General features: G+C 38.4%; 1 pseudogene; it reads right to left on the bottom strand.

Annotated features, from left to right (window-relative positions):
- Positions 1-449: 449 nt before the first annotated feature.
- LOC141574831 (guanylate-binding protein 6-like) lies at positions 450-9,520 on the bottom strand (annotated as a pseudogene).
- Between the last annotated feature and the right edge of the window lie 317 nt (positions 9,521-9,837).

The following is a 9,837-nucleotide window of genomic DNA, read 5'->3' as shown; positions in this document are numbered from 1 at the left end:
ATTATAGAAATCTCTTATAAATCATGTTCAGATGAACAATGAGAGAAATCCCTCCAAGCCACATGATAGCTTGGGAATCTATACAAACCTGGAGGCAATGCAGCAAGATTAAAAGCTGCCACTTCCCTGTATTTTTAATTCTGGACATTTCTGGTAGTTTTATGTCAGCAGAGACCTACCTCAGGGCCTTGGGCTGAACAGGGCTCCTGGTAAAATGTAGTGATCTTGGTAAACCATACTATTTGTTGTTTATATTAAACACACATATTTGGAATATCTGTTCAATCAAGCCCTGTGAGATCATTTTAAATTTCTCAAAGTGGCTATTCAACCCTATTTATATTCTCTGAGGGCTTGGAGTAGGGGGGGCATACTCATCCTGAACACTCCAATGTCTAATTACAGAGACGAATTTAAAGGTTTTGGAAGGATTCAAAGGCTTCAGGGTTTTAATAAATCCCAAGCAGTAGATGCACTTCTGATCTCTGCATGATCTTGCTGTAACCTTCACCCATCCCTTCCTGAGGTACCAGGGCAAATCTATCAAGCTCTACTACTGCCACAGCCTGATTCACCTTCAGCTGATGCTCCAATATCTTGTTTGTCTCTCTTAGCAGGTTTTCTCTTTCCCTCACCAGCTTCTCCATCATCTGGACTATGTGTTTCTGAAGACTTCTCTTCTGAGCCTCCACCTGCTGCTGCTGCTCCTGCAGTTTCTGTTTCAGCAGCTCCTGTTCCTTATCAGCTGTCTCATTCCTGGTCCACTCCTCTGCCCCAGGGAGGCATTAGAGAGGGAAAAAATAGGCAATGATTGACCTCCACCCTCTTGAGCTCAGAGGCCAAACCAAATTGAAGAGAGTGGTAGGAAATCTCCGAAGTCTTCCCCCCCACCCCGTGTCCACACCATCAAGACCACACTTCAGAATGTGAGAGAAAAGGCTCTCTCTGTCTGGCATCCAATCACAGTTCCCTTTGCTGTTTCCAGACGCAGCAGGGTTGTTCCACAGAAAGGAAGGAAGCTCCTGTATTGGGAAGGTTTTGCTCTCACACCTGTCAGAGGGCACTGCAAGAACATACACATCCCACTGTGAGCCCAGCCCTACCCTGTACCTGCTATGGGCTTCTCCCCATCATTGAGGGCTTTATCTGCCTGCAGGATTTCTCTATTGCCACCTGGGACTGCAGAGATCTCTGGAGGAACTCATTTCCCTGAGGAACCAAGGAGGAGCACAGAAATTAGATTTCAAATAAGTAAATTAGTGCTGCAAAGACAACTAATTCCATGTAACTTTTGCTTCATGTTTAAAGTTCCATAGTGGTTCCTTACAATGAGTCCAAGCTCCTTAGACTGACCTGTCTCCCTCCAGTCACTTGCCCAGTGCTACTTCCTTCTCCCCACTCTAGATTCCAGCCAGTCAGAACCATGTTCAGTTCTACAAATCCAAATCTCTGGTGCTTGTACATATCTGTTTTCCCAGTGTGAAATAGTGCCTCTAAATTGTGCTGCTCTTCTCCTCTGCCACTAGCTGGTTATAAATTTAGACAACTTATTTTAACCTGCCTATGATTCTCAGTCCAGATCTTTAAAATGTTGATAATGTAGATACTTCTTAAAGTTATTTGAAAGATTAAACTAAAGAGTCTAGGGAAAGAGTTTAACATTTTGGCTATAGGAAACAACTGTTCAATATATATTAGTTGCATTAGTATTGTTGTTTTTTAATTATGATGATAATGATGATGATGATGATGATGATGATGATGATGTTTGTTTGTAACACCTAAGTAGCTCTTTCCTGAGTGTTATAACTTGTCTATGTAGTTGAATTCCTGTCTCAATTGTGATCATCCTTGTATACAAAGACTGACTTGTAAATTGTCAGTGCTCAACACGTCAAATATGTTGTTGAGTAAAAAAAAAAAAGTGAATAATTTATGTTCTGTCTCTGGATTTAAGAAATCTGTACTCATGGTTGGGAGTTGACATTTGTACTCTCTTCAGGAATAAATAGCATGCAGTGAACCTTAAGAGCCAAAGCTGTTTGAATGGCCCCGTACTCTCTCTTTATGCATGCATGGAGCTGCACTCTCAGATTTTCAGTATAGCCCTTTGACTATTCTGTAGGTTCCCCATGTTTCCTTTATTCCTCACCTTCACTCCTTTCATGGGCACTTGGTGATATTCCTTTTCAATAATTTCCTTTGCTTTCCTGTAGAGTTCATGACCTCCAGGAACAGAGAAAGTTCCTGCTGGGATACTTTTTATTAGTGTCTTTGAAAGCTGATCAAGTTTAGTCTGGCAATATTTGATTGATGTCTCTTCATTCTGCATCAAGAAATCATCTTTCTTATTCTTTATGATTTCCTAGAGGGAAGAAAGATAGAGGGCTGTCACCAGAAGCAAGGAACAGAGGAAGTAAATTTCCAAAGGATCTGGTAGAAGAATTGGTGTAACTGTGTTCCTCATGAGAAAAGTATTCTGTTGGAGGACATGTAATAAAACAGCAGTCACAAGATTTGATTTATTCACAGCTCTGAAAACTCTGGAAGACCATGGGGAAGTTCCCTAACGTCCTTTGGGTATTTCATCTGAGCTGTTGGAGTTGCATTACCTAATCTCTCTGGTTCCTTGAAGCTGCCACACTCAGTGATTCTGTCTGTATTCAATGATAGATACAAGGAGCAACCTAAGCTGAAAGTGGCCTGAGATGTGGATCTGAAAAGAGAAATTTTGGTTCCCAGCCATAGGAGTGTGTTCACAGAAAAAGAAGCCAGCTAAAGAATGTCTTGGGTGTTCTGGACAGGCTTGGAATCCACAGAAGTATTTATTTCAAGAGGATATCTATACTGATTTTTCATTGAAGGTCAAAGGGAGTTCCAGATAAACTGCCTGAGTTCTGGCAGTCAAAAAAGAAGGAAATGTAGTCCTTTGAAACTCTGTCCCTCATGAGAACATGGACTACTTTATCCTTGAGTGAGAGATGAGCCGTGGGACCGGTAACAACACTTCTAGGCTTCATTCTTCAAGGGGAGGTGACATAAAGTAAATATTAAGACAGATTATGACAAGGTTACTCTGGAACTCCTGCTTGTCTTTCTTGAAGGAGTGCTCCATGAAGACTGCAGGGGCTTCCCTCTCACAGGCAGCGTGCGCCTCCAGCAACTCCTGCAGCATGTCTGTGGGGAAGCTCACTCGCTGGGCTATCTGCTCGCTGTAGTGGTTGTCTGCCTTCTGAATGGCAGCTGAGTTCTCCAGCTGGGCCAGAGTTGTCACTGCGTTCTCCAAGCGAGGTACTGCTCCGCTATTGATAGTATCCACATAGGTCACAACCAGAGTCCTCAGCCCTGAAGAAGCCAGGAAATTTAGGGGCTAAATATCAAGTTATCAGTCAATGGCTCCAGGATTCTGAGACTATGCTTCTAGGGTCATATACACATGCACACACACAAACACACACATGCACCCCTACCTCCCACTACTATTATCACCTTCATTTTCCTACTGACTCTTCATTTTTATGGTTTTCCAGGCCACAGGACTAAAAAAGTTAATATCTACTTCTATCTAACATACTAGGGGCTACCTGGAAAATACAGTTTCTCATTTTAAAAATTGAAAGCAATATAGATTACATAGATAGACAGATGAGGCAAAGTGTACCATGTTTAATTTATTCCTAATTCTGAGGCTTTGAATTGATTTTCAGTGATTTATGGGCTAATATTTATTTTTGGACCACTCTAAATTCTCAAAATATCTTTTGAATTCTCCTTGTGAAGAACACTTATTGTATAGGACTTCCTTTGAAAACATGCAGTATTCTGTTTTTACACCAAAAGAGAGATTATATTCTAAGTGGAGAATATTTTCAGATAAGTGGGAGCCACCGATATCATTGACAAAAATTGCAATTTGAGGAAGGAATTTGTAAATCCCCCAAAGTGAGATAATTATAAAGTATACAGATTTATTCATGGAGTATAAATATCTGTAAAATCAGAATTCTTTATAGAATCAAACAAAAATACTAGAAAGCACATTATATAAAATATTCAACATATACCAGTCCTCATGGAAATGGGAAAAAGAGACTCACCTTTCCCAGTGACCATGATTCCTTCTGTGAGGGTCTTGGTCCTTGCATCAATGAAGGTGTAAGAACAGAAATTTTTTGTTTGCTCCTGGAATTTAGGATCCGGTTGGTCTTCAGATACCATCCCAATATTGGCTAGAATTTTTTTTTCCTATGTTGGCCAGTCAAAGACAAAACACTTCCATCTTGGAAATAAATGCCTGATGCAGTCTCTGGGTAGATTGGATGTTTGGGCTTTGGGATTCTTCCCTGAGGGACAAAAAAACAGGGATTAGAGTGTGTAGAGTCTTGAGGTGAGGGGATTACAGGTGTTCATGGCAGGGATTTGTGTGTCTTTGCCATTTCTACACATAGAACTCTTTTAACATAGACATTCAATACTTCTTTGCACATCAGACTTATACCAATGATATAACTGCAGAGAAATTTAGGGAGACATCTGATCCAGTAAAAGAAACCTATGGCTGGTCTCTCCAGACATGCACATAGTAGAGTGGTTGTCTATGATGTGTTTGCTTTACTAGCAGCTAAAAGAATGAAAGGTCACATGAAACTTTCTGCTCAACTCAACCTCATGTAGGAATTGAGCTGTGGAACCAAAAAGGAGAGCTACAAACAAGGGATCATGGACAGTAATTGGAATATTATGAATGACATCCTCATTGTTTAAGAAAAACTGTTTTGATGCTAAAAATAATTGATGCAGTTTTATCTATTTTTTAGTAAATCCTCTGAAGTATAAATGTACCTGAAATGTAATTTTAAGGTATCACCAATAATCTATAAAATCTTTGAGGTAAATGATTATATCTGGTCCTCTCCTGCCAGCCAATTTCTTAATAGCTGTTTTGAGAAATCATAAATAGAAATGTGAAAAGAAGAATGACTAAATTGGGATTGATATTTCTCTCAAGGTTTCAATAGACACACATCCTTGGAAATGTAACCCATGAAAATAATTTTTTACCTTGTAATTAATTCATGGGTAAACATGTGGGAATTAGGAGAAAGCTATGATGTGGAAGGTAAAATGAATGTTCTAATAATTGTCAGTATTATTGAAAAGGCATAGATTGTAAAGACAGTCACTTCTTCAGGTTTATTTAGAACATACAATCATTTTGTAGATGATATAATTATACAGGATTAGAAATTTTTATATCCCTCTTTGAAAAGAATAATATGTGAAATCTACATTTTGTTCTTTAGATAAGCTTTTCACTGCAGTTTCATGTCTAACAATTAGCTGATTAGTTGTTTTCTTCAACAGAGGCAAATTGAAGAAATAGGAAACACAGCGTCCAGTCTTTAGAATGTTTCAGCACCCATTTAAACCTGGATGCTAAATTTAAAGATGTATAAAAAACAAATTGGTTTTGAGTAATTTCACTTTACACTTTACTTTTCTTGAGTAAACTTTAACTGTAGCCGCTAGATCTTTGCAACCCACTTTCCAGCCACCATTTCCACAGACTTTGATTTAGTCTCAAATACAAATGCAATTACAGAGATGAGGGTTATTGTTTAGTAGATCCCACACTCTATTGGACCGTACACTGCCCAGGCCATACTCTGATACCTGGAATCAGCTTCAGGGCATTCTCCAAGTAGTCATCTTCTGTGATAGACTGACCACATAACTGCAGCTCCAGGGTGAAATCCCATACAGTCCAGATAAATTCTGGAAAGAAATTCACAAATTCTGTGGAATCTTCTACTCTATCAGGTGTTTGAGAGGACTTTGCCCTGATGTTTTGCAAGCTCTGTCACATAACTAAGATTTGGTTAGGGAAAAGAAACTCACTACCAACAATTCCCACATTTCTCTAGTATAAAAATATTATAAACACACTCTTTTGCCATGGGTCCCCTCTGCTCCACCCAAGAAACTAAATGACAGGAAGGGAGAGACTGACTCTATCCTCATCCCCATGAATTCAGTGAAACATGGTGGTTCAGGACCTGGAAGGATACTGCAGATGCTCCAGGGCCTGGTGGTTGATGGTGCTCATGCTGTTCTAGACAAAGCTACTGCACAGAACCACGGTCAGGGCAAAGATCCATCAATCCTTCTTAGACTCATCCTAGAAAGCACATTAGAACAAGAGAGTTAGAAGTTTACCCCTACATTAGAAATACATCTGTACACTTCTTCAATCATGGTTTCATTTATTATTTCAGCTAACATACTCACCATGCAAAGAAATTGAAGACAGATGTAAATGCAGATATCAACTTTGACAATTACAGAGACATTTCTTGTGTTTGCAAATTTTTCATATATAAAAGGATTCTAATGTTCACAGTACTTTCTTTTTCCTCAATTGGATAAAGTAAAATAACATATACAGAAAAACTAATACAGCACCTGTTGTGTAATTAGGAATTCAGTGATGAGTGTGGGCACTTATTCATTCTGCATATATTTATTAATCAGAGTCCATATAAAATACACCATAGTTGGCATAACTGGGTATTTAAATTATATGCAATCAATAAATAATTGCAGGAAGCTACTAAATATCCCCCACTGTTCTTAGATTTTTAAAAAGCAATGCTAAAAATGAAAATTATTTCTTTTAACATGACTATTTCAAAGCAGTGGACAAACATCCATAACAGTATTGCAACAAAGATAGAAGTATCTGTAAAAGGCTTACTCTCAGTAATGTATATAAGCAGTGAAACCTATAGCTATAACACTAAACTAAAATTTAGAAGTCTATCAAGGAAGAACAGAGCTATGAAATTTGGAGAAAGAATTTATAATCTGAAAGCTTCCTCAAAGTCTTGAGCTGAATATTAAAGAACTGGTAAATGTGGAACTGAAGAAATGAAGGTGATCCCATAGACAGGAAAACCCAGAGAAACAAAATTAGAGATGGGAGAAGACAGGGGTCTTGTAGTTAGAGTCATTTCAGGGCAGAGGGCAAGTGGAGAAGATAAGGTGAGCTTTCATGCAGCCTAATCAAGGGCCTTAAAGCCCAGGCTAATTTGTATAAATCATAGCATTGTCTAAATAATGGCATAAACTGGAAATTGTTTTTTATTATAAATGGCATGTAAAGTTGCTCCCAGTGCAAATGCAAAAACTGTGGTTTATGTTGAGAAGATTCAAAATGGGAGTTTGGGGGGATAAGAGTCTATTCATTACTTTCTTTCCCCAAAACTCACTTTTTAAAAATAATCAATTAGGATAAGAAGCAGTAGCAGTTATGACAAACAATTATTTCAACAAGAAGATTATATCATTATTTGATATATGGCTTTAAAAATAAGCACACACTTTCTAACTCCCATTGAGGAAAAAAAAGAGAGCTATAAAAATGTAGGTATTATTTCCAAATAAATCTCAAAAGGGGGAAAGGAGGGATAGTTCATTTCACCCATTAGCAGAAAGCTAAAACACCAAAAATCCATTTTAAAATGTTTCATGTAGGACAAAAACTTACTTTTATAGAACTTGCACATTCAGAGGTGTCTCACAGATTTCCAGAACACTCTGTGAGTAGTTGATGAACTACATCATGGAAAATGTAAACCCGTCCCTTAAATCCAACCCTCAAATACATTCTTCACCTTGTAGCTAAGAAGGTGAATCACAAATTTTTCCTCACTCACAGATTGATACTTCTCCTCTTTCTTAGTTATGCTTAACTGTAAGTTCTCAAAACCAGTCAGGTGCTGCCTGGATTGCCTTTCAAAACTGAAGGACTTATTCCCCCAGCTGTTGGGAGTGCTGGTGGAAGACAGTCTTCAGGTGTCAGCCCTCTTAATTAGAAAGGCTTCTGGAGCAGCTCTTCAAAAATGTATCAGCACCCCTGTCCCAAACTCAGGATAACTCAAAAAAGCCATTCCAGCCATGGAGCTCCCATGAAATTCCCAGAAATTGGGGATTGCAATGCAATGTAATTTCTACTTCCATCCAGCCTGCTTCTTTCCCAATTACATGGTACTAAATCTGACTGCAGATAATGTGGTCTTATCAATTGAACTAAAGACTCTTTTAGGGCAGGACCTTTACATTGGTCACTGATATCTACAATTCTAAGTCCAAAGGCCTGGAACTCAGCCGTTCAATAATGACTTACTAAATGTAATCAAGTCATCCACACAGTGCCAAGAAATAAAAGAATTTTTCTAAGACACCATGATATCTTACCTAGAAGTGAGATTCAAACAAAACATAGTTTGCCTTATTTACTATAATTGATTTCTAGATTTTTACAGATTAAAGCAGTAAAATTTCTAGGACCATGGAGAGATAAGGGGAAAATCCAGAATAAAAAGTATTTAACTGTGAATTTCTGCTTTTCCATTCACTTATCCCCCAGGCATTAAGTGTCCAGAAGGAACACCAGACTACGATTTGGCTTGCGTGGGTGAGGCACACACCACATCCAGATGCCCTTGGTTTCAGATTGCACTGTAGAGCCTAGAGGAAAGCCTGTGAGGAGAGGGGAGAAAGCAGCATTCAGTTAGAGCAGATAATCTAAACAACCAAGGGGCTACAGAGTCAGATCTATTGGAATGTCAGTATCCCAGCATACGAGTTGGTGCTTTCTCCATTTCCTCAAGAATGTCCTACTTTGTGTGTCATCTGTTTCAAGGAGGAAGGAATATTAATTGTGATAAAGATACCAAGCAAGGGCTCAACATAGAGGCAAAGGGGAATCCATGAATCAGACAAAATGGAAGTCACTGATAACCATAAAAAGATTATCTTGAAAGAATGGTGAGGTTCAAAGCCAGAGAGAAATGGACTGAAGACAGAAATGGGAAGAGAAATAGGTGGAAAAAAAATCAAGATTATATTTTTTGTCAGAGAAATTTTTCAAAAGTGGGGAGAAGTGTTAGCCACAGTAGTATATGACATATAGGAAATATTTTTAAGATTATAGACATTTGAACACATTTATATGTAGATAACAATAGTCCATAAAAACGCAAAATATGTTTCAAGAGCGAGTAGACACAATTGCAAGAGTCCAGTGCTTAAGCATGTAAAATAAGGTAGGATTGTGAGAATTGGTAGGAGAAATTTTGCTTTACAGGAATAAAACATACAATATGATAATGAATTACAGTAAGACAGTGGTTTAGCAGTGAGAAATAGGAGTGGAAAGTTGATTTGTTAAGAGAAGTTTGGTTCTCCCTACACATGATCAGGACAAAAATTAAGAAGCTGAGGTATTAGCTAGAATCAAGCAATTGGTCCTTGACCCAGTACTACACTCACCATGATTCTGACCTGCAAGATGGCTCATCAAGTAGGATTTGCCTGTATGATATGGTCCTATGATGGCCACCATCAGCACTGGCAAAGAAATCTCACCAAGAATCTGCAGAGATTTTTGGTTCACTGAAAGCACCTTGACACTTTCCAGGAGACAAATGGGGTTCATCATTTTGGGTCTGGATGCCATGGCAACCTGCCAACCTAGAAGAGCTTCTTAGTGGAAATCAGATTATAAAGTCATTCTCTAACTCAGACTTATACAAAGCATCTATCAACTTAGGATATGGTAAGTAAGAGTTCTGTGCTTTCCATTAGACAAAATGTAACCTAGAATTAGCATACTGTAGAGGTTTTCCCCCATCATTCCCTCAAGTCTCTCATGGTATTGGTAGTGAAATAATATAATATCACTTTCCAAAGTGTTATTTCAAAATAATAATATAATTAAAGTTATTGTTATGATGCACTGAAGGCCTACAATATACCAAGCCCTTTGATAATAAC

This window comes from Camelus bactrianus, chromosome 23 (genome assembly GCF_048773025.1).
Source record: "Camelus bactrianus isolate YW-2024 breed Bactrian camel chromosome 23, ASM4877302v1, whole genome shotgun sequence".
Taxonomy (NCBI): domain Eukaryota; kingdom Metazoa; phylum Chordata; class Mammalia; order Artiodactyla; family Camelidae; genus Camelus; species Camelus bactrianus.
The sequence above is the reverse complement of the archived record's forward strand: the minus strand, read 5'-3'. Positions and strand labels throughout refer to the sequence as shown.